This window comes from Schistosoma haematobium, chromosome 3 (assembly GCF_000699445.3).
Source record: "Schistosoma haematobium chromosome 3, whole genome shotgun sequence".
Taxonomy (NCBI): Eukaryota; Metazoa; Platyhelminthes; class Trematoda; order Strigeidida; family Schistosomatidae; genus Schistosoma; species Schistosoma haematobium.
In genome coordinates, this window is record NC_067198.1 from 16,513,279 (window position 1) to 16,519,218 (window position 5,940).

General features: G+C 37.1%; 1 protein-coding gene across 2 annotated transcripts in view; it reads left to right on the top strand.

The window, feature by feature from the left end:
- SPG7_2 (Paraplegin) overlaps positions 1–5,940 on the top strand; it is a 33,541-nt gene that overhangs the window by 13,456 nt on the left and 14,145 nt on the right. The gene's annotated exons all lie outside the window — the stretch shown is intronic.

Below are 5,940 nucleotides of genomic sequence, written 5' to 3' on the forward strand. Positions count from 1 at the left end.
TAAATTTCATTTTATTCTTTTTTTAGATCAATAGTTATATGTAATTTTGTGGTACAAAAAGTGCTTTATAAATTCCCATATTGAAGTGTGTGAATGAGTCTCAATAGACGATTTTATTTATGTTTTAGGTTATGCATTTCGGTTAGTTAGTAATCACGTTTCTGCAATCACACAACTATTCATTAGTTAGAAAATAGAAATAAATTCTGCACTGTTTCATAGATTTATATAGAGTGATTATTCAGTTCATGCACTAAGAAAAATCCACTTATTAGCTTTCTCAGAGGAAGTCTGTAGCAGACTGTATAGTGACGAATAATACTTATATCAAATTGCCTTCGGATAAAAAGAGTAAATATTTTTCTTTATAAATAGTCCCAACATCTTAGCAAAAATAACAAATACAACACTTAAAAAAATAAAGAACTCTTATGAAAAGTATTTTGTTCTTATGGTCATCGTAGTTAAATATTTGATCATGGACGTTCTACTTATTCATTTTGTGACTTTATGTATATCAACTTCTTTATGAAGACATAATCAAGTTGTTTCGTCGTAATATCTTTTACATGTAATTGTGATGTGCCAGTCCCTCTTTTTATAAAGCTTGTAAATGTTTCTGTGTTTCTCATGGACATGTTCTTTAGTATTGGTTACTGAAATTCAGGTAGGGATTCATTATTTTGTTGAATGTTTCTTCTTGATAGTAGTTAATTTTAGTATGAGGATTAATAACTTATTAACATTAGTTTAAAGTCACCCGGATAGCCCCTATAATATCACCATAAAGTCATGAAATATATATTGTCAAACATTTCATTCTGTCAATTAAACTGAGGACTAGGTTCTGTTAGCCCCTAAAATGTTCAGTGTTGTTGTTGTGAGTTGGAAATGTAAACGATCGGGAAATTGTTTTAGTATGGCATGGAATCTGTGCTAACTGGATAGACCGGAGAAGTAATATACAACACTTCAACAGTAATCCCCTGGGCGGTCGGTGAGAGAGAAGTTCTGTTGGGAATGTGTTTGGTGAAAGCCCTAGATGAATGGAGAATAAAATTGCAATTAAGTTACTTACTTACGCCCGTTACTCCTCGTGGAGGAGCATAGGCCGCCCACCAGCATTCTCCATCCAACGATGTTCGTTATGCAGTCTGATGATTCCCTCGATGTATGTCCTATCCATCTCCTGACTCTTTTCCTAATTTCCTCTTCAGCTAAAAGTCGGTTTGTTCTCTCCCACAGTCGGCTGTTGATGATGCTATCCTTCCAACGGATATCGAGTATCTTGCGTAGATAATTGTTTATGAATATTTGTACTTTTCTGATGATGGGTGTAGCAGTTGTCCAAGTTTCAGCTGTATACAGTAGAACTGTCTTGATGTTCGCATTGGAGATTCTGACTTTGATGTTGGTTAAAAGTTGTTTTGAGTCTCAGACATTTTCCAATTGTAGGAATGCTGCCCTTGCTTTACCAATCCTTACCTTCACATCATCATCCTTGTTTATCGATGATGTTGCCCAGATACGTGAGACTTTCCACCTCCTCCAGAGTTTCTCCATCAAGTGTGATTGGTTTGGTGCACTCTGTGTTGCATTTCAGGATCATTCTTTTTCCCTCGTTTATTTTGAGGCCTACTGCTGCCAAGATTGCTGCTACACTGACTGTCTTCACCTGAATTCGTTGGTGTATGGGGTAAGTGAGCTAAATTATCTGCGAAGTCCAAATCGTCTAGCCGCATCCGTACTGTCCATTTTATTCCGTGCTTCTCTTCATATGTGGAGGGCTTTATAATCCAAGAGAACACTGGAAGAACGAGAAAAGACAGGAGTAAGCAGCCTTGTGTGACTGCGGTCTTCACTTGGAATGTGTCTGTCCGTTGACCATCCAGATTCTTTCGATCGTTGGTGGAGTTACATCTATAGGATGGTCTGTGTGTGCTGCTTGAATGGGCGTTGAATTGAATGGAGCTGTTTCATTCAAGAGTTCCTCAAAGTGTTGTAGTCCGTCGTATGAATTCCAGATGGTGCTGACGGTCTTCTCAGGTACACCATAGTGTCAAAGAAGGTTTTCCTATCCACTCTGTCAAACGCCTTCTCATAGTCAGGGAGGTTGATGCATATTGACGAGTTCTGTTCAATAGATTGTTCAGCGATGATCTGTAATGTCGCGATTTGATCTGTGCACGACCAGTGCTTACGGAGTCCGTCCTGTTGATCTCGAGGTTGGGCGTTTACTGAGTCTTTCATCCGGTTCAGCAACACTCTGTTGAAAACGTTTCCTGGTACTGATAGTAGTGTGATGTCTCTGTAGTTCTGACACTTGCTCAGATCTCCTTTCTTTCGTATCTTGATAAGGTGTCCTTCTTTCCAGTCCGTTGTCACTTGTTCTTTCTCCCAAATCTTCCTGAATAGAACATGGAACATCTTTGCAGTTACTTCTATGCTTGACTTTAGTGCTTCAGCTGGTATATTGTCAGGTCCTGTTGCTTTCCCATTCTTGATTTGTCTGATGACCATCCAAATTCTTTCGATCGTTGGTGGAGTTACATCTATAGGATGGTCTGTGTGCTGCTTGAATGGGCGTTGAATTGAATGGAGCTGTTCCATTCAAGAGTTCCTCAAATTGTTCTAGTCATCTGTTCTTGAATCTCGGTGATTAGCTTGCCTTTTTTGTCCTTGATCGGTGTCTCTGTTTCACTATATTTCCATTCCAGTTTCCTGATTGTGTCATATTGCTGTCTCATATTTCCTTCTTTTGCATCCTTTTCCTCTCTGGTTGCTAGGCATCCCACGTATTTCTGCTTGTCGGATCTAATGCACTTCTTTACTTGCTTGTTTGCTTCTGTGTATTCAGCTTGTTCCTTGACTTTCTCTGTTCTTGTTCAGATTTTATTAACTGCTCTCCTTTCTTGAATCTTATCCATGGTATTGACATAGAGTCATTCCTTATGATGATGCTTCTTGCGGCCCAGCACCTCCTGGCATGTCGAAGTTACTTCTTCTTTGATCCTTTTCCAGTTGTTTTATATTGTAGTTTTATCTTCCTTGAGTAGATGTTGTTAGGCTTGGGACCTGTTGTTGAGAGTTATCTTGAATTCGTTGAGTTTGTTAGTATCTGGAAGGGAGGTTGTATTGAACCTTTGTACTGCTGTTTCTCCAGTTGTCCATTGCTTCTTTCGATGCAGTTTCATCTCGGCAACCACCAGGTTGTGCTCACAAGTTTTGTCAGCTCATCTCCTGTTTCTCACGTCCTACATTTACCTTCTGGATTCTTTATTGATACAAATGTGGTCTTTCTGATTCTCTGTAATGTGATCCGATGAGACCCATGTAGCGTTGTGTGTGCGTTTATGGGGTTATATTGTGTCATCTATAACCATTTTGTTGAATGCACTTAAATTTTCAAATTTTTCATCGTTCTCGTTCCTTTCTCCTAGTCAGTCCATGTCGTCCCATGATATACTTATATCCTGTGTTGCCCATTTCGACTTTGGCGTTTAGATCTCCCATCAGTATGGTCAGGTCCTTTCATGAACACGTCGCTATAATCGACTGCCACATCCCATAAAAGTAATTTTTACCATCGTCGTTGCAATCATTGGTGGGTGCATAACACTGAATAACATTCTTTGTTATTTCCTCCTTTGTTTCGAAGGATGGTTTGATGATCCTGGGTCCATGAGATTCTCATTTTACAAGTGCATTCCGTGCTTTTTTGGATAGCGTCAGAACAACTCCCTGAGTGTGTGGAGCATTTTCTTCTTTGTGACAAGAGTACGACAACATCCCACCCATGTCTATCCTTTTCTGTCCAGTTTGTATCCAATGGGTTTAACTTATTCCGGGCGCTCAAGTTGTATTTCATTTCCGGAGCTATTTTGCTGGTTCTCTCGGCCTCGCACATTGTTAGAACACTCCATGTACTTATAAAAATTGTTGCTCTAGATGTTAGAAGGGGCATCAGTTTCGTGACTTCCGAAGAATATCACCTTTCACCATGAGGCGTTATAATTCTTTTGAATGAAGATATCTCAACTCCCAGGACGGAGTTTAAATGGTTTAAACTGTTTACTCTGGTTAACGTATTTTTAACAATGTTGTTTCTGTGGGATGGGGTTGGTGACCCCATACTCAACCCTACTCCTTAACCCGGCCTTGGAACCGTTGGTAACCCTAGAGGAGCTACAGGCGGAATTGCACTTACATTAGTCAGTTATAAGTTGATTATAGTGATTTTTGACTCATGTTTATTGGTTGTTTGAATCTTCCCTTTAGGTATTTAATACTTCAATTAGCCAGTCGCTTTTGGGATATCTGCATTCTGTGCAGATTGCTTCAACATTGCCATTAAGTCACAAGTATTATTAGCAGAAATGTATGGTGGCTAGCAGTGGAATCCAGGACGCATGTTTTTTCTTGTCCGGGACTCAAAACCAGTACCGTTCGCTTCACACGTCATCGTGTTATCCACCTAGCTACTGAGTCAAACAACCAACACAACTGGATTACAAAAAATCTACCCCATTTCATAAGCCAGTGGATATCCGGACTCAATAGCTAAGTGGATAACAAGATATCGTTTGAAGCGAACGGTACTGGGCTCGAGTCCTGGAATAAATATCGATTCTGAGATGCAGGCACATCCAACTTACGAGTCCCGGATAAGACAAAACACGCGTCCTGGATTCCATTGCTAGTCATCATCCATCTCTGCTTCTAATGAATTAAATTATCATAATTTTTTATCTGAGTACTTTTCACTGAACTCAAATCACAGCAAAAAAATGCATCGTCGGTCCATAGGGTAATGTAATAAAAATGTATTGAAAGTTTGAATTCGAATTCACCGTAATTCATTATTGATTTTATTCCTTATAAGTTGTATGTAAGACAGATACCACATCCTCAACAGTTGTAGATATTTTGACGAGAATGATCAATTATACATTAACAGCCGAATTTTCTTCGTGTTGGATAAGAGTACTGAAATTAATATAAAGTTAATGAAAGTGTAGTTAAGGGGAAAACCGCTTAGTGTCTGTTTTTGAATAAGATTTATGCAGTTTTTTTCTCAGGATAAAACTCAAAACCAGTGTCAGTGACGTTGTTACATTCATTTCTTATCTTCCGCTCATAATTTTTACTATCCAGTTTCATTTGTTCCTTATTAGATATATTCTTGATTATTAGTTCACTACGACAATTGATGTTGGTGTAAAGTTATTTTCTCGTTGTACTAATGTGAATTACAAGAACTTTAACTAATGTACATTTGTACCAGCTGCCACATTTTATATGACTTATTGGGCAACAAAATTCCATTCTAATCAGTGCTTTAAAAACAGAAAGTAACATAACTATATGAAGAACGACATAGCTGTTAACTTGAATAATAAAAAGTTACTGTCCATTCAGTGGATAGTTTCAAAAAGAGAATAGAAATAAATAGATTAAAATCATATTTTGACATTATTTATGATCAGTTTCTGCTTAACTGGTTCAAATTAAAATAATACAAAGAATCCAGATTCTTGGTAAAATCTTTTAGTTTATATATATATATCATTTATAAGATCAGAATATAAATAACTTGGATCACTTTAGGCTAAGTATACTGTTTTACCTTTGCCTAAAAATTCATTGTTTTATGAATTAAAAAAAGAATTAAAATAGTTTTAGTAAATTTTATTTAATCGTATTATACTTGAACTGTATAGCTTTCACACTTTACATATATACCTAAAACATTTTGTCTACACAACTATGCTATAAAATATATCAACACTCCGTGAAACAGTTAAACTTGATCTTTCTTTGCCTTCAAATTGATCACTTATAGTTGAGTAATAATTCAAATGACTTTTAGAATGTTTTTTTCCTACATTTTTATTCAACCATAATTTAATTCGTATTCTATCTTTTTATCTTCAATTTCAG